At 48.8% G+C, this 19484-nt stretch overlaps 1 protein-coding gene across 4 annotated transcripts in view; it reads left to right on the plus strand.

Annotated features, from left to right (window-relative positions):
- Positions 1-19484, plus strand: part of TNFRSF19 (TNF receptor superfamily member 19) — an 85194-nt gene that overhangs the window by 38720 nt on the left and 26990 nt on the right. The window lies entirely within an intron of this gene.

Here is a 19484-nt window from a genome sequence, read left to right on the forward strand (position 1 = left end):
TGTCTCAGTCAGCAAACTGCATCCATGGATTGGAATCTCGGGTGAAGCACGGAGGCGTTGCTGCTGCCATGCTCCATTCAGCCTCTTATCTTTCATTCTAGATCATACCTCAGGCAACTCCAGTTAACTGGGGGGTCCACATGCTACTGCATGGCGTCTCTGCGCCGGGCTCTTCTCCTCGCCCCCAGACGCTGTCGTGCGGTGGCTCCCAGGCGTTTCTGGGGGCGCCCGCTCGGGGAATGGCGGTCGCCTGCCGAATGAGGGTGCATCCTCGTCCATTTCATTCCCTCCTTCACGTTTCTCATTTAACAAATAAGGAGAAGGAGAAAACCCATTACATGTTGGTAGAGAGGAAATTGTGCCTCCTCTTCTTTGTATTAACATTAGTAGAACGTTTTGACCATGTGTTTTCCTTTCGATGAAAAAGGCGTTTGTTGCAGGTTATTAACCTGCATTGATTTTGAGGAGGAAGGAGTGATTCCCCGCTCCCCTTAGTCCTACATACAAATCCGGCCAATGAAAACCCAGGAGAGAAGTCAGAGGGCGAGCGCCCCCCAACCCCGGCCCCCAGGTGTGCTCAGGGCAGGCGTGTCTCCGCTGCGCAGGGCCTTCCTGAGCTGTGGGGGCAGCGAGGTCCAGGAGGAAGGCTGGAGGAGGGCGCCGTCCCTGCATGGGTGGCTCTTGACTTGCGGGGAGGGTGAGTAATGCAGATGTTTATTTAGGGACAGTTTGCTATAATTTTCCATGCCTGGGATCCGACCTCTTGCTTCTTTTTGTGACAGAAGCCCCCTTTAATCCATTGAAAGTCATTGCATTATTGGATCAGGTCACATGGTACTTGTGTTTCCAAGAATGTCATGGAGTTTTGCAGTCCCTACTATTAGGACCTTTACCAAAACACGTTACTTTCTACATTTGAAGTGACGGAAAGGCAACGAACTTGACCCTTTCCAACTTTTATAGAAACGTACCTTGACCCCCATCTTTATGATAGGTAAACGTTAGCCAGATGATTCATTGCAATGAACAGATGCAGTATTGAATACCTGTTATGTATTGGTCACAATTCGTTTTACTCCATTTTCGCAATGTCTCATCATCAGCTCTCACTTGTCATTGAGGACACCGGGTCCAGAGGGGTTACTAACTTCCCACTGTTGGCTGGTAGTTGGCAGGGACAATATTCCATCCCAGGTCTAACTCCAAATACTACGTTCCTCACCCCCCACGCCCTACTGTCTCGCTAGAAAAACCCAGCTGTCCAGTCTGTCCTCTGTTTGCTGGTGTAATCCACTCCACGTTGACTTGTTCCTGTATTATTTGCGATAAGGTTCGTCATGTAACAAAAACTCTAGAAATCTAACATAGGGGAGATACAGAAAGAGTCTCTTTTTGCTACACAGCCCGTGGAAGGACGCGTCCCCTTTGCCAGCTAAAATGTGGCAGCAAACCTCGTCCTGCCAGTGGCTCAGCTCAGCCATCATCGTGTCCAGAAGGCCAAGATCATGCCCTTCATACTAAACGACCATACAAAGATTTAGGGGAGAAATCAGTATTGCCCAATTTAGAGTTGGAAAGTCCTAGAGGGTTTTTTTTCCCCCTTGAATTTATTGAGTTTAAATTTAAGGTAATCTGGTCATAAGTCTGAGGCACTGGAAGCTTTTGCCTTTGGGGAGGGATCTGGCTAAGCTTGGACATCATAAATTAGCCTTTAAATGTAGATTTCACATGTACCCTTTAATGTCTTGTAAAGCTGTAAGTTATAGTTTGAAAAGGAAATTGGCTAATTTAATGTATGTGTATAGATGTGTGTCTCCCTCTGTGAGACTTTTTAGAAAGCAAAGAAATATACATTGCTTTTCAGAGTCAGACATGCGGTACACACAGCTAGGAGCTTTTGGAATTACGAAACAGCTGTCTGGTGGTCTTTAGTGAGCCTTAATCCTTATCACTTGGAAGGAAAGTTTGCTGCCTTTGGCACAGTGCTTGGGAATAATTCCAGAACACAGCTAGTCTCTTCAAAAGAGATCTTGAGGTCTTTGGGGGACGTTATGTTTTCATTTCTTCTACTTCGGGCTTTTCCCCTCGTCCACGAAAAACGGGTCCTTCAGTGATCTTTCCCCGAGGAGTTGCTGTGTTATTTAGACTCTAAGCTCAAAGGTGGTGGCACCTCTCAGGCGCCCTGGAGCGATGGGGCTTGTTTCAGTGATACACGTGGCAGGGGAGGCTGCACTCCCCAGGCCCGGCGGCAGCCCTGGAGCCTGGGGGCTGTGGCCTCGGCAGCAGGACGCTCCCCGCAGCTACTTTTTCAGGCTCTGCTTCCGTCCCCCGCCCCCCCCCCCACAACACTCTCAGCGGGCTGCCGGGGTGTGCACTTCCCTGGTCGGGCTCCTGAAGGAGAGAGTCCGATCGGCGCAGGTAAACACCGTGGTCCTGGGAGGTACAGCCTTTCCCACTCAGCTGCTGAACAAATACGTGGGTTCCTGCTGGGAGCGCGCACAGCACGGGGCACACATAGCTCCGGTCCCGCCCTTCGTGGAGCTGAGGGCGCAGGCGGCACCTGGATGCGCCTGGCGACGGATCAGTCCCGCCCGGGCGGGCCTGGGAGGATCCTCGGCTTGAAGAAGAAGTGATGGGCGATGACTCAGGGAGCCGGGAGTGGGGCTGGCCCACGGTGACTTTCCAGCTGTGATCTAAGGATGGGCCTGGGGAGAATGAGCCCAAGAGGAGGAAGCTGGGGCAGGGCGGGGCGGGCCAGAGAGGCAGGAGGTGCCCTTGGACTTGGCCCCGCAGGTCTCTGGCAGCCTTTGGAGGGAGTGATGGAAACAGAAGCCAGACGACGGTGATGTTGTAGGAGGTCGTGCGAGGAGAGGAGCGGAGCCCGGAGCCGACGGCAGGCCCCTCGGTCCCGAGCTCTGGCTTGAAGGCGACGCGCGGGAGGGCGCAAGGCGGGCCAGGGGGTTTGCTTTATGTGGTTTGCAGGCAGGAGACACATCTGCCTGTTTGCAGGTTGAGGGGAAGGGCCAGTTGAGAGGGGCTGACTGTTCTCTATGAGAGAACAGAGGAAGGATGTCACGTGCGGTTTGTTGAAGGATCCAGAGAAGGGTCGGCCTCTGGTGGCGGCGAGGGCCCCCGTGCTGTAACCAGGGCCGGGCGGGGGGCAGGCGGGCAAGAAGGCGGGCTCGTGCGTCCAGGGTCCGGCGAGGCGCTCTCGTTCTTGGCTGTGTGCGCGGGAAGCACGAGGTGCCCCGCTGCCGGCTGAGGCTGGACCGGCACGGGTGGCTGGGGGGTCTCCTCCCAGAGAGCGGACGGACTAGATTAGAGTAAGCTGCGGGTTTCCCAGGAACACCAAGCGTCCGCTGGAGTTAGTGGTCATGGTGAGGCCTTGTTTGCCTCTGCTGTGATATCCGTGGGGGCTTCTGCTGCCACAAGACTTACTTAAATTGTACCCCCAATGAGCAGCTTATTGCGAGCAACAAAGAAGTCCTTAAAGAGGATGACTGTCTGTGTTAATAACACCAGAATAATTTTAAATGACTGTAAATACATTTTTTTATATGATACCTGAAGCAAACCGAAGATTTACTTCGCGAGATTTTACCAGAAAACTTAACAGAAAGCACAAGATTGAAGAGTTCCCATATTTCCGTCAACTCTCCAAAGGGCCACCCAGGCCCACCCTTGTCTTGGCTGGTGTAACTGTGGCGGGTGACTGAACTCCCTGGGGGCTGGGTTTCATGTCTGTAAAATGGGGTGCCCCCCGCCCCCCCCCCCCGCTAAGGCTGATGTGAGTAGGAGATGGTCGGTATCTGTGATCCTCTGTGTGGTGTCCGGGCGGGCAGGAGCTCCAAGCTCTCAGCTCCCTCCTTGCCACTTCTACCATGCGGTGCTTCCTGGGCACCTAGGCCTCACCTCCTAGCACTTGGGAGAAACTGCTGTCTGGAGGAAGGGCCGCGGGACTGCCCGGGGGTCTGGTGGGTAGCAGAGGCAGTGGTTCAAAGACCCGCAATGAGTGTGGGAAAACCGCCCCACTCAACCGGACGGGGGTAACAGGAGATGGAGGAGCCGTTCGCCATCAGATAACAGATCTGTTCTCTGCTGCTTAGATTTGTGATCAAGAATGTCTCAATAGGCGTTTCTCTCCCTGTAGGGCATACCTGTGTTGCTTGTAAACTGATTTCAAAAACTAGGAGGGACTTCCCTGGTGGTCTAGTGGTAAAGACTCCGCTTTCCAATGCAGGGGACGCGGGTTCCATCCCTGGTCGGGGAACTAAGATAGATCCCGCATGCCGCAGGGCAACTAAGCCCACACGCCACAAAGTACAGAGCCAGCGCGACACAACTAGAGAAGCCCGCGCGCTGTGACTAAGACTCGACGCAGCCAAAAATAAAAATAAATAAATACAATAAATATTTTTAAAAAAAACTAGAAGGAAATCTCTATCCCCCCCGACTCTTTATATTGGCCCAGTCTTAAGGAGTCCTCGGAATCTTGGCGTCTACCAGCAGCAGAGTGTAGGGACACAGCCTGGGACCAGCAAGAAGTCTGGATTCTCGTCCAGGCTCTGCCTGGACCGGTGGCGTCACGTCGGGCAAGTCAGCTCACCACTGTGAAGCTCCGCTTACCCCATGGAAGATGGGGCTAAGCGTGCCATGCTGGCCGAGTTTAGATAGAACTGAATGGAACGGCGTCCAGAAGCACGCCAGCCTTCTTCCCAGTGGTACCTGCGGCCCCGCCCACCCCAGGTGTACCCTTTGCGGGGTACGGAGGCTGGGAACTGCCCCCCCCCCGGGGGGAGGGTCTCAGATGCAGCCGGCTTTGATGTTGCCTTGCCGGTCCTCCCCCTGCACTGGGGGCTGAGCAATGAAGGTTACCTAGAAAGGGGCTGCGGTGGACTTCTGCGTTTGGTTACTCGGATGTGGCCAGAATATCAGGCTGAAGGGTCCCTCCTCCGGCTGGCGGCTTTCCTCTCTGCCCCATTGCCTGAGGCCTCATGCCCGCTGCCCAGCCAACGGGAGCTTTAAGCTCTCCTGCCCGCATAGTGATGACGGATGTGTGAACATCAATTAGTCTGCCTGTAGCATTCATTTGTGAGGATGTCTGGTCGACATCGCCGCAGACGCAGATAAATAAATGTTAACCTTTACGTAGAAACTCCTGCTTCAGGCTTTGCCCCTCATCGTAGCTTCACCTCCTGATAAGGTGCAGCTGTTTAGAGCACTAGGAGAAACAGAGAAAAACACCAGGAAATTTTAGAACTATGTCCTGCCACGGGCCTGATAAGAAAGGCAGATTTGGTGCGATTTCTTTTAGACCTGTTTACTTAATTTGGAACTGAAGTTGGAACAAATGGTTTAGAAAAAATTCGAAGCGGGTTTTTATTTAAGGGTGTTTAACCTAGATGTTTGCTTTGTTCTTGGGGGCTTTGTAAAACGAGCCACGTGATTCCGAAGAGATAAGCGATCAGATAAGTCGCCTGGTGGGGGAGAAGGAAAGTCGGGAGCTGTGCTAACCTGCAACTATTTAAGCATTTATATGACTCAGTACTCTCAGAAAACCCGCAGGTCTCTGCACCAGTAAGTAATACATCACATTATGAAAGATTGATTGTTTTCCAAAGGAAACTCAAACTGTCTTCTAAATAGCGAATGAAACTAATTTCGAAGTAAACTTTTAAAAGAATTATATGCTCGTTAAAGATAGTTTTTAAAGTTAAATAGAGAAAAGGGGAGAACATCATAAACAAAACATTTCCAGCATTAGCACATACAGAACAAAATACAGCCTCCTGATGGGTTTCTTTGCAGTATTTTTTCTATCTGTACTACTCATCTTTTTATAAAATCGGTGTAATTATTCTGTACATACAATTTTGTATCCTTTTCCCACTTGAGACGTATATTTTTTCATGTACTATTCTAAACATTAGTGATATTTTCGAGTGAGTATGGCGTGGGCCTTGGACTTCAGGTGGATTTCAGGGCTGTCTCTGCCCCACGCATTGCACTGTCCACGTGTGCGAGAGCCCTTCCACAGGTGGGCAGGTGGGTGGATGTGTCCAAAGGCACTGATATTTTTCTCTCTTGATCTGCAGTGCTAAGTTGTTTTGAAGTAAGGGTGCCTGGTAAACACCTCTTTTAAAGAGAACCGATTGAAAAGGAAATAATGGGGAGTGTTCTGAAATCGATGCCAGTAGGGGTTTTCCAGTTACTTGTGGTGAAATACAGGTGACCTCAGCTGCTACCTGTGTTTCAGCTGAACCCCTGAGGTTCAGAAGCCAGTTCCTGCCGTCCTGCCAGCACCCAGGACTCTTCATACTACTGGGGACTAAAACACTCACTGAATCTGATCAAAGTGAGTGACATAGAATGAGATGCAGAGAGGTACATAGAATCCGAAAGATTTATAGCAAATCCATTTGCTTTGGAAACCCCATGTGATGTTATTGCATCTGTGTGTGTCTTCTGTTTCTGCAGCAGAGAGTTCTTCTCCTGGGCTTGCTAATGCGTAGTGGCCTGACTTCCTGGAGTCCTTCCTGGATCCTCTGCAGGACAGGCCCACAAAGCCGCCCTGTGCTAATTAAGGGTTCAGTTGACAGAGGATGATGCTCACGGAGTCTGTGGCCCTCAGGCCGCAACTCTTAAGCGTCAGGCGGGGGGGTCTGGTGCCCTGGGTGTGCTGGTGGAGCCCGGCTTCCAGACCGTTTCAGGCCAGATGGGGGCTCCTGGACCTCCTAAACGGTGGAGAAGGGCAGCTTCTTCAAGATTTGGGTCTTTCCTGTTAAACAGAACAGGGTGGGGAATAGGAGGACAATGAGATCCAAGGAAACAGCCTGGGCTTACAGGGCAGCCTCCCCAGGCACCTGAAGCAGGTTCCCCATGCTGTTCACTCTTTATTCTTTGGTGTAGGGAACCATTCTCCTCTCTTCCTTCCACTTTCCGTAGTTCTCTGCTTTTTCTCAGTATTATGTGATTCCCTTACTTTATTGACATACCGTCTAAAACAGTGGTCACGGGGCTTCCCCGGTGGCGCAGTGGCTGAGAGTCCGCCTGCCGATGCAGGGGACGCGGGTTCGTGCCCCGGTCCGGGAAGATCCCACGTGCCGCGGAGCGGCCGGGCCCGTGAGCGTGGCCGCTGCGCCTGCGCGTCCGGAGCCTGTGCTCCGAAACGGGAGAGGCCACGGCGGTGAGAGGCCCGCGTACCGCAAAAAATAATAATAATAATAAGATAAAATAAAACAGTGGTCACGGAAGGTTGCTTATGGGGGAACCAAAGAGACCGAGATCTAGCAGGGCTCCCTGCAGGGTCCCGGCACGAATGTCCTGCATCGAGGACGCCTCGTGAACGCCCGTGGGGTCCACCTAGGCTTTACTGCGGGTGATGCTCTGTCGGCCCAGGCAGCCGGGCGGAGGGCAGGAAGCGGGGCAGCAGCCGAGACAGGCAGAGAGGTGGACGCAGAGAGAAGCGCGAGGGCAGCCTGTGCGTCCGGCGGGGGGGACGCGGGACCCCACGGGGCAGCCACAGGGCGCCGAGCACGCCGTGACGTCATGCCGTTCACTGCAGAGCAGGAGGACCAATTCCGCCTCAACGACGCCCCCCCCCCCCACCGGGCTTTCCTAATGGCACTCACGACAGGCACTGCCGTTTTCATTATTGCTCTGGACCCAGAAAGGGGAGGGGCGGGGAGACGCCACCACATTCGTTGAAATCTTTTTCAGAAAACAGAAAACTGCTGTAACTTCTTTGAAATGATTTCCATTGCAAATGGTTAACCGTTTTTGAAGCAGATTTGCTTCTGGAGGTAAACAACTGTTTTCTAAACATAGGTTGACAATTCGTTACAGCAAACTCCTCGTTTTCCAAGGAAATTAAAAAAGTAGCAGCAGGACAGTTTCAACATCTTGGCCTCTTGAGAGAGAAAAGAGTGTGTGGTAAATGCAGCTGCTTTGAACGATTGTTTAGCTGTTTTGGGTATGTATCTTTCCTTAGCCCTAGCTTCATTTAAAGTTATAAAAATCAAAAACTTTTAAGAGAAAAATGTTTCTGACGCTCGTGCGCTCTATGTGTGTTCTTTTCTCCCGGTATAAAATTGCCAAATATTTTGTTAAGCCATTCACTTGGTCCCGCATAAGAAGAAGAACAGGGAAGGGCAGTTTAGCTGCCTTCACTGGGTCCGTGGACCGTGTCCCTTGAGTCTGGAGATGCTTTGAGAGCTCTGGTCAGCCGGCTGCCGTCTGGCAGGTGGGAGAGTCCCCGTCTGGAGACGCTGAAGGCTTTGGTCCCACCCTTCGAGCGGGGCAGTTGATTATTACCCAGTGGGCTATAAATCTAGCTTCTCGGCCTTTATGTTTAGTCTCTTTCAGACATGTAAAGTCAATGAGCTCGTTTAAATATTTGCTCACGAAGAAAACAGGTTGTGGTTTGTTAAAGCCCATCCCTAAATTAAGTGAATGTAGGATTAAGTGCAGTTTATTTAAAAAATATAAAATCCAGCAGGCCTGTTTCATTAAGTTGTGGACTTTTACAAAGGGTACAGTGATTTGTGTGTGTACCCATTAAACTCTTGCAATAAATAGGTGTGGAGAAAAGCCGTCTCACAGTTTATGCCGGACCCGTCGTGGGAACACTCAGAGTCGCAGCTTAGCGATGACTCCGTCTCTTAGAGCAGAGCATTTATTCTCAGGAGGTGGTGTTGCCAGGGCGCCTGCCGCCTGGAAACCAGCGCGTGGTCCTTCAGGGGCCACACTCCAAGGGCGCCTGGAATACGTAGTAGCTGCCTCCGTGGAGAGGGGTCTTTTTGTCTTTAAACGTGGGTGAGCGCCCGGCTGCTTCCCACGCCAACTGCTTGACGAGGGGTGTCATTGGAGGAACATTGCTTTGAGGAGGGAAAAGAGAAGCATCAGGAGAGTTTAAAATAGCAAGCAGGGGGGCTTCCCTGGTGGCACAGTGGTTAAGAATCCGCCTGCCACTTCAGGGGACACGGATTCGAGCCCCGGTCCGGGAAGATCCCACATGCCACGGAGCAACTAAGCCCGTGCGCCACAACTACTGAGCCTGCGCTCTAGAGCCCGCGAGCCACAACTACTGAGCCCACGTGCCACAACTACTGAAGCCCACGCGCCTAGAGCCCGTGCTCCGCAATGAGAAGCCACCGCAATGAGAAGCCCGCGCACCGCAACGAAGAGTAGCCCCCGCTCGCCGCAACTAGAGAAAGCCCGCACGCAGCAACGAAGACCCAACGCAGCCAAACATAAATAAATAAAAATCAATAAATAAAATAAAACAGCAAGCAGGGCTTGAGTTCCGGAGGGTATGACACTCCATCCGCGTCCTGCAGCCTGTGCTGCCCTCACATAGCCGGGAGTCGGTCACAGGGAAGAGAGGCAGGACTGGAACCCAAGTCAGGCCGACCTCTCCAGGCCAGCTCGGAAGGGCCAGGAGTAAGAGTTTAATTTCAAACTTAAGGAAAAAACATTGACACTATACTTGAAATGTAGTTGAGTCATCCCACTTGAAAAAGTAATGTAGGGCTTCCCTGGTGGCGCAGTGGTTGAGAGTCCGCCTGCCGATGCAGGGGACGCGGGTTCGTGCCCCGGTCCGGGAGGATCCCACGTGCCGCGGAGCGGCTGGGCCCGTGAGCCGTGGCCGCTGCGCCTGCGCGTCCGGAGCCCGCGCTCCGCAACGGGAGAGGCCACAACAGCGAGAGGCCCGCGTACCACAAAAAAAAAAAAAAAAAGAAAGAAAAAAAGAAAAAGTAATGTAAAATAACTCAAAGGGAAAATAAAAAGTTAAAAAAAAATTTTTTAAATAACTCAAAGGGTGGAAAAGGTAGTAGAAAGTAAAACGTGGAAGCTTAAACTCAGATATCAAATAGGAATTAAAAAAAAAAATAATATCCCATTTCAGGTGTTCAAACAAGTATTTTAACTGCTTCGTTTATTATTTTGACCGTATCAGAGAAATGAAGTGTGTGTGAGGGTTTTGTCTATATATTAATCATGTATCCATTTTCTTAAATATTCAGGACGCTTCTTTTCTTAATACTGTACAATTGTAAGGAAAAGGAAGAAGTGCTTCTTTTGTCTTTAACTGTTCCAAAGTAATTTTTTAATGTACTGGACATACAAGAGGAGGCATCCATTTTACGTGCACAGTTCAGTGGGTTTTGACAGACGTGCACGGCTGTGTCATCATCTGCCCCAGGGAAGGTGCAAAAGTCTTTCCAAAGGGGAGTCATCTCAAGCAGAGCCTGGAGTCACCTCAGAAGGGTTCTCTTTATCATACTTACCACTGTCTTGAAGATAGGGTTTAGACATCTTTTTGTTCTCTTGCATTTAAAAAAAAAATGTATGTATGCATACGTTAAAAAATGTATGCATATATTACTGTTTTCTGTCCACGTTTCCTTTTCTATGTGGAGACCAAAGGGTTATGGTGTGAAATGTCGAATTTTGTGTTTAAATGATTTTCTGCAAAATCTTCAGTATCAAACTTAAACAGTGCACTGAAAATCGATCATCCCTGGAAAGCTTTCCAGTGGTCATAAGAGGCATGCTTTTCTTTAAAATGAGGAAAGTTACTTTTTCAAATTTTTGGTGTTAGGCTGCTTAGCTCGGGAAGTCTCCCAGGGAGTCCTTTTTGGGGGGCCTAATGCTCGTCTGGAAAGCAGAGGCCGTAAAGACAGCTCTCTGACGTGATAACTGTCGATCAGTCTGTCCTCTTGTTCACGGACAAATGTACTGAATCCTACCCTGGGCACTGACATGGCACCAGGGACCCTGGAGTGAAAAACACAGACTAAATTCCCAGTGCTCAAGGAGCCGACGCCCTAGTACTCCAGGGGAGAGGGGTATTATGTACGATAAGGTGGTCAGAAGAAGGCCTGTCCCAGGGTTCCTGACGCAGGGAGGAGGGCAGGGCGTGGGCAGAGACGGGAGCCCAGCCGGTGGGTGCAGGACCTCGGGACACCGTGCAAACCAAGGGGGGCCCTGCCCTCTGAGGGAGGACGTTAACTACAGGAGTGGCAGGGCGTGACTTCACATTTCACAAAGACCCTTCTGTGCTGCTGAGGATGGACTTCAGGAGGCCAAGGGAAGAAGCAGGGCAGTTCAACGCAACGGTTTTAGCTGATTTGATGAAAGGACGCACTTAGAAGAACGGGCTTCCCACCCGTTTCTCAAAGAGTTAATTTTTTTTTCGCCGCATATATTAATAGTGTAATACTATTTGTTATATTTTACCTTCTCTGTGATGTCAAAGAAAATCACAGAAGAATACCGTTCAGTTGATTCTTTTCTAAACTTGGGCAAAACACACATTTTGCAGAGGTGAACTTACGATTTTATATCACATTGTAAGATTTTACTGCATGATAAATGTTTTCTATTATTTTCGGCCCTGGGGACACGAGAAGGATCTGAAAAATAAGATCCTGGAAGTTTCTCTCTTACTTCTAATGCTCATTAGCACTGAAAGGACACACCCCTGACTACCTCATTTGATCATCCCAAGACTAACGCCAACCAATATCTACTTGATGTTTTTGTGGATTAGCTCATTTAATCTTCATTATGAAGAGGCTTGCTTTTGAGTCCTGGTCCTAACGGCTAACTTTCAGATGAGTTATTTAACTTGTCTGTGTCCCAGTTTTTTCATGTACCGAAGGAAGATTCTTACAGGTTTCAAAGAGGAAATAAAGGCCGCTCAATTGAACTCCTGAATCCGCTTCACATTCCATACCTCAAGACACATGTGCTCTTTCCAATCTAACCCAGACTTGGGTTCTTTACCATAAGGTCTGTCAACTGTCAGGTTATAAATAAATTAAGAGCAGGGTCAATTCTGCTGTAACAGAGACAGCAAGAAACACAGTCCAAATCCAGATTTTCTCTTCAGTCTAGACCCAGCCACATGAAACTGGGCAGACGTACACACGTTATTTTTTCTTAGTTGGAAGTTAATGGGTGGCAATGATTTGAGTTTCATCATTTTAGAATAATTTCACAGAAGATTACTTCTTTCAAGGACTTCCCTGGTGGAGCAGTGGTTGAGAATCCGCCTGGCAATGCAGGGGACACGGGTTCGAGCCCTGGTCCGGGAAGATCCCACATGCTGCGGAGCAACTAAGCCTGTGCGCCACAGCTACTGAGCCTGCGAGCCATAACTACTGAGCCTGTGCTCTAGAGCCCGTGAGCCACAACTACTGAGCCCACGTGCCACAACTACTGAAGCCCGTGCGCCTAGAGCCCGTGCTCTGCAACAAGAGAAGCCACCGCAATGAGAAGCCTGTGCACCGCAATGAAGAGTAGCCCCTGCTCACCGCAACTAGAGAAAGACCGCGCGCAGCAACGAAGACCCAACGCAGCCAAAAACAAAAAATTACTTCTTTCAATACTGCAGTGAGGTAAATAAGAATTATCCACTTTACTAATAACAGGGAAGCTGAGAAGTTCAGGAGGCAGAGTCCTTAGGTGAAAGCATGCTGAGCTGGACACTGCCTTCCCCGAGGATGAAGTCAAATGAACAAGGTCGTGCTTTCTCGGGAACACGGAGTCCAGGGCCCCGAGTGGAGCCTGGCACTCAAGGGGTTAAGCAGAGTCCTGCGCAGGAACCAGGAGGGCAGGGCCCCAAGTTTCATGTCTTTGTTCCAATTCCCAGATGGCAAGCCGGTCTGTTAGTTGCAGTTGAAGCGAAACTATTTTTGAGCCTGTGTATCCTACAGCACGGATGGTTGAGGCCATAATAATGTGTTTCTTTTACGGTGTCTTTTCTGTTTCTTGATGTGGAAGTCTAAAAGCTTCATTGTTTCATCAGTCAAATAAACACAGCAAGACCTTATGGGACTGTGGGATAATAAAAGGAAGAAAAACATCCTTGAAAGCAGGAAAAAAAACCTTTTTCTTTATTCTGTTTACAGAGAAATGCTATAGACACTCTGCGGCGATTGTGTGGCTTATAATTTTTTCAGCGTTAAATATGGTATTTATCATAATTACAGTATCAAACAGTTATAATCCACCCAGTGCCAAAGACAAGGCTAAAGTAACGAGCTCTCTCTGGGCATCACAGACTTTCTCCGAACAGCACCGGGCGGTGAAAGTCGCCGATCGATCGCGCGGTTGAACTGCAGACAGTGGTGGCCCGGGGTTCACATCCCAGTCTCACCAGCCACTCTGCTGTGACAGTTGCCTTGTCTGTCCTTCCTTTTTTTTTTTTTTTTTTTAAAAAAAACACCTTTATTGGAGTATAACTGTTTTACAATAGTGTGTTAGTTTTTCCTTTACAACAAAGTGAATCAGCTATACATATACATATGTTCCCATATCTCTTCCCTGTTGCGTCACCCTCTCTCCCACCCTCCCTATCCCACCCCTCTAGGTGGTCACAAAGCACAGAGGTGATCTCCCTGTGCTATGCGGCTGCTTCCCACTAGCTATCTAATTTACATTTGGTAGTGTATATATGTCCATGCCACTCTCTCACTTCGTCACAGCTTACCCTTCCCCCTCCCCATATCCTCAAGTCCATGCTCGAGTAAGTCTGTGTTTTATTCCCATCCTACCACTAATCTCTTCATGACATTTTTTTTCCCTTAGAGTCCATATATATGTGTTAGCCTACGGTATTTGTTTTTCTCCTTCTGACTTACTTCACTCTGTATGACAGACTCCAGGTCCATCCACCTCACTACAAATAACTGAATTTCATTTCTTTTTATGGCTGAGTAATATTACATTGTATATATGTGCCACATCTTCTTTATCCATTCATCTGTCGATGGACACTTCGGTTGCTTCCATGTCCTGGCTATCGTAAATAGAGCTGCAATGAACATTTTGGTACATGACTCTTTTTGCATTATGGTTCTCTCAGGGTATATGCCCAGTAGTGGGATTGCTGGGTCGTATGGTAGTTCTATTTGTAGTTTTTTAAGGAACCTCCATACTGTTCTCCATAGTGGCTGTATCAATTTACATTCCCACCAGCAGTGCAAGAGTGTTCCCTTTTCTCCACACCCTCTCCAGCATTTATTGTTTCTAGAGTTTTTGATGATGGCCAATCTGACCGGTGTGAGATGATATCTCATTGTAGTTTTGATTTGCATTTCTCTAATGATTAATGATGTTGAGCATTCTTTCATGTGTTTGTTGGCAATCTGTATATCTTCTTTGGAGAAATGTCTATTTAGGTCTTCTGCCCATTTTTGGATTGGGTTGTTTGTTTTTTTGTTATTGAGCTGCCTGAGTTGCTTATAAATTTTGGAGATTAATCCTTTGTCAGTTGCTTCATTTGCAAATATTTTCTCCCATTCTGAGGGTTGTCTTTTGGTCTTATTTAGGGTATCCTTTGCTGTGCAAAAGCTTTTAAGTTTCATTAGGTCCCATTTGTTTATTTTTGGTTTTATTTCCATTTCTCTAGGAGATGGGTCAAAAAGGATCTTGCTATGATTTATGTCATAGAGTGTTCTGCCTATGTTTTCCTCTAAGAGTTTGATAGTGTCTGGCCTTACATTTAGGTCTTTAACCCATTTTGAGTTTATTTTTGTGTGTGGTGTTAGGGAGTGTTCTAATTTCATACTTTTACATGTAGCTGTCCAGTTTTCCCAGCACCACTTATTGAAGAGGCTGTCTTTTCTCCACTGTATATCCTTCCCTCCTTTATCAAAGATAAGGCGACCATATGTGTGTGGGTTTATCTCTGGGCTTTCTATCCTGTTCCATTGATCTATATTTCTGTTTTTGTGCCAGTAGCGTACTGTCTTGATTACTGTAGCCTTGTAGTAGAGTCTGAAGTCAGGGAGCCTGATTCCTCCAGCTCCATTTCTCGTTCTCAAGATTGCTTTGGCTATTCGGGGTCTTTTGTGTTTCCATACAAATTGTGAAATTCTTTGTTCTAGTTCTGTAAAATATGCCAGTGGTAATTTGATAGGGATTGCATTGAATCTGTAGATTGCCTTGGGTAGTAGAGTCATTTTCACAATGTTGATTCTTCCAATCCAAGAACATGGTATATTTCTCCACCTATTTGTATCATCTTTAATTTCTTTCATCAGTGTCTTATAGTTTTCTGCATACAAGTCTTTTGTCTCCTTAGGTAGGTTTATTCCTAGGTATTTTATTCTTTTTGTTGCAGTGGTAAATGGGAGTGTTTTCTTAATTTTACTCTCAGATTTTTCATCATTAGTGTATAAGAATGCCAGAGATTTCTGTGCATTAATTTTGTATTCTGCAACTTTACCAAATTCATTGATTAGCTCTAGTAGTTTTCTAGTAGCATCCTTAGGATTCTCTATGTATAGTATCATGTCATCTGCAAACAGTGACAGCTTTACTTCTTCTTTTCCTATTTGGATTCCTTTTATTTCTTTTTCTTCTCTGATTGCTGTGGCTAGAACTTCCAAAACTATGTTGAATAAGAGTGGTGAGAGTGGGCAACCTTGTCTTGTTCCTGATGTTAGTGGAAATGCTTTCAGTTTTTCACCATTGAGAATGATGCTAGCTGTGGGTTTGTCATATATGGCCTTTATTATGTTGAGGAAAGTTCCCTGTATGCCTACTTTCTGCAGGGTTTTTATCATAAATGAGTGTTGAATTTTGTTGAAAGCTTTCTCTGCATCTATTCAGATGATCATATGGCTTTTCTCCTTCAGTTTGTTGATATGGTGTATCACGTTGATTGATTTGCGTATATTGAAGAATCCTTGCATTCCTGGGATAAACCCCACTTGAGCATGGTGTATGATCCTTTTAATGTGCTGTTGGATTCTGTTTGCTAATATTTTGTTGAGGATTTTTGCATCTATGTTCATCAGTGTGTCCTTCCCTTCTTTTCCCCACAAAGATATGCATGCTAATATGTGGCACAGCTCTGGTGGGGGACAGGTCTCTAAGCCAAGTGATCTGAAAGCAAGATTAAGAAGAACAGAAACCAGGGAACTCCCCTGGTGGTCCAGTGGTTAAGAATCCGCCTGCCAGTGCAGGGGACGCGGGTTCCACCCCTGTTCTGGGAAGATGCCACGTGCCGCGGAGCAACTAAGCCCGGGCGCCACAACTAGAGAGAAGCCCACGAGCCACAACGAAGAGCCCTCATGCTGCAACTAAGACCCAGCACAGCCATCAATCAATCAATAGATAGATAGATAGATAGATAGATAGATAGATAGATAGATAAATAAGCTGCTTGTTTCAGCTTCAGAAAAAAAAAAGAGAAGGGCAGAAACCAAGTTCAGTTAAATAATTGACCAAGACCAAGTCTCAGCTACTGGGACCTTCCGCCTCGTGGCAACAGGTCCCTAGCCAGGATTTTCCCCCTCCCGGGGATGCTTCTGCACGTCGGGTTGGACTTCAGGACCCCCTCCGGCCGCCAGCCTTTCAGGTCACTCCCCACCCCACAGGCCTCCAGGGCTGTCTTTCTACCTTTTGGGAGCCTGAACCCCTCATCCTAACCCCACCCCAGCACCTTGCCTGTCGGACCTCTTATCACACTTGTTCCAGGCCTGTCACGGGCTGCTGAGTGCCCTTGAATCCTGTTTTCCTTTGGTTTTTTTTGTTGCATTTTTGATGGCACTTCCAAGGACACACACATCTTGAGGAGTAGAAAACTGTTTATCTTGTCCATCTATAATTTTCTTTTGTCCGGCTGAGAAGAAATACAGCTGTTCACTTCAACGCCTTACATTTTAAAAAAATTTGTTTTTAAATGTATTTGTTTTATTTATTTATTTTTGGCTGCACTGGATCTTCATTGCGGCGCGCGGGCTTCTCATCGCTGTAGCTTCTCTTGTTGCGGAGCACGGGCTCTAGGCGCGCGGGCTTCAGTAGTTGTGGCTCGCGGGCTCTAGAGCGCAGGCTCAGTATTTGTGGCTCAGGGGCTGTAGAGCACAGGGCTCAGACGTTGTGGCTCGCGGGGCTCTAGAGCGCAGGCTCAGTAGCTGTGGCGCACAGGCTCAGTTGCTCCGCGGCATGTGGGATCTTCCCGGACCAGGGCTCGAACCCGTGTCCCCTGCATCGGCAGGCGGATTCTTAACCACTGCACCACCAGGGAAGCCCTCAATGCCTTATAAGTGTAGTTAATTTTCATTTTCTGGATAGAAACATTGCCCTTTGGTGCTAGGAAATAAGATCCAAAGCCAAATTTAAAGAAATGATAGGGCTTCCCTGGTGGCGCAGTGGTTGAGAATCCGCCTGCCGATGCAGGAGACACGGGTTCGTGCCCTGGTCCGGGAGGATCCCACATGCCGCGGAGCGACTGAGCCCGTGAGCCATGGCCGCTGGGCCTGCGCGTCCGGAGCCTGTGCTCTGCAACGGGAGAGGCCACAACAGTGAGAGGCCCGCATACCGCAAAAAAAAAAAAAAAATAATAATAATAATAATAATAAATAAAGAAATGATAAAAGGGAAACCTTTACCACTCCCTGTTGGTTAACAGTCGATCAGCAGTGGCTGGTCAGCTTCAGTGACCAGATCCCTTGGGGAACAAGAGGCCTGGTGAGGACGAGGCTCCCTTCCCAGCTGCTTCTCACCCCTCCCGCCAGGACCCCGCCGGGGCTCAGCGCATCCGCCCCTGGGTGGGTTGCCCTCCCCTGACCCCTCGGGGCTCCCGGCCGGTGTTGGTGAAAGCTGGTGGCTCAGAGTCCGGAGCAGCCACTGCTGGCAGACTTGGGCAGCAGGGCAGGATCTGCAGGGCGCAGAGGACATGGTGGGTGAGAACCGAGTGGAGGCTGGTGGGAGGGAGAAGAGGACAGAGGTCCAGGTGTTTGGAAAGGCAATTTTCAAAGCAGCGCATACCCGGCTGGATGAGAAAGGACATCCTCAAGTCATTACTCTTCTGGCCATTGTAGTAGAGTGAGTGATGACACTGCGTCTTTTCAGCTCGGAGCGAAACGGAACCCTGCGGGCAGGATACAGTGCTTGTCCTTCGGGGGTTAAGGGCTGTCGGCTCAGTGTGTGTCTCCGAGGGCATTTGCACCGGTGAACACGCGGCCGGTGGTGGACGCTCTGGGTGGTGCCGTGTCTCGGGAAGAACGTGCTGGGCTCCCCGAGACTCCGTTCAGACATGCGGTGGGGGCTCGTTTACTTAGTCGGATGAGGCTCGCGGTGGAAAATCCGGCCTCAGCTGGACAGGGAACCGAGCCCGTCTCTACACACACCAAGCGGAGACTCGGTGACTTCTGCCGGTGTTTAAAAAGCATTTTTTGTAGCCACGCAGGTTAGTAATTGAAGTCCGAAGATGTAGTTGGGTAGCTGTGTTGGTGAGAATCTGAACCCACCACCACATTCCTCCTTCAACTCACACCATCAGCTTGTCGCAAACACGTGCATCACCGACTTTGCGACCCTAAGGTGTCCCCAGGTGGGAGGAAGAGTCACTCGCAGGTAAAAGGTCACAGGTGAGGTCGAGGAGAGACAAGACGGTGAACCATCCCCGACGTTGGGTAGCACTTCCCGTCGCTCAGCGTGTCTTTTTGGCCGTGAGCGCTGTGCTGGCCAGGTGGTGGTCCAGCCTCCTTCCTCTTCACTGTCTCCCCTTTACCCCTCTTCCTCTCGAATAAGAGGGGCTCTCTTCCCACGTTGGCGGATCCACCACGTCGCCGATGCCCACCGAGCATCGCCGTCCACCCTCAGGAAAGAATAAGTCAAAGTCCTTTGCCCACAGAGACAGTTGTCACACATCCGTGGAACTGGCCTTTTTTTCTGCTGTAATTTCACAGTGAGGCCAGACCATCTAAACACTGTCAGATACATACATGACAACATACAGATTTCAGACAGTCATGTGTACTAATCTCTCTTCCTTCAATGCCCCCCTTTTTTTTTTGCATTGAATTTAAATATGTATCATTGTTTGTGCTCAAAGTCTGTTTCTGTTTATCTGTCAGTATGTCGGTGCTAAGTCCAAACTGTGGTCTCAGTGCTCAAGGAGCTAGAAGAGGAAGAAGCAGATTGTTTTAGTTTCTTCTCCCCCAATCCTGTACCAAGAGTGTGTAGTAAGTACAAGGCTTTGAGAGACGCTTGGAGATCTTGGACAAACGTTATACTCCGTCGGGACTCTCACCTGTGTCTCACCCACACAGAACCCTCCGCCAGTGTGTTTAAGAAGCAGTGAGGGCAGGTCCTACAGCTTGTGTGCCACGTTCCTCTAGAGGGGGACCAGAGGGTTGCTTCAGAGTCTTGGCAGGCGAACCCCTGCTCTGTATTCTCTGAGCTGTCTCTGTGCCTGACCGTTAATACTGTTTTGATTTGCCTAAAGCTGTTCTTGCTAAAGGCTTTTCTTAGTAATAGCTTTGCCACTTCTTTCACAGTATTCCATGAGGCTGAGTCATTTTCCTTGTGGTCGCTGATTCTTATGTAACATTGCCTCTGTTACCATTGGGAGATCATATGGTGGGACCCTTTGAGATACTTAGATAAAAGTAGCGACAGCTGTGTCTTTTGGAAGAAACGCGTCTGAACTTCTGGGGAGAGTCATGTTGGTTTGTCTTCGC

This window comes from Kogia breviceps, chromosome 16 (genome assembly GCF_026419965.1).
Source record: "Kogia breviceps isolate mKogBre1 chromosome 16, mKogBre1 haplotype 1, whole genome shotgun sequence".
Taxonomy (NCBI): domain Eukaryota; kingdom Metazoa; phylum Chordata; class Mammalia; order Artiodactyla; family Physeteridae; genus Kogia; species Kogia breviceps.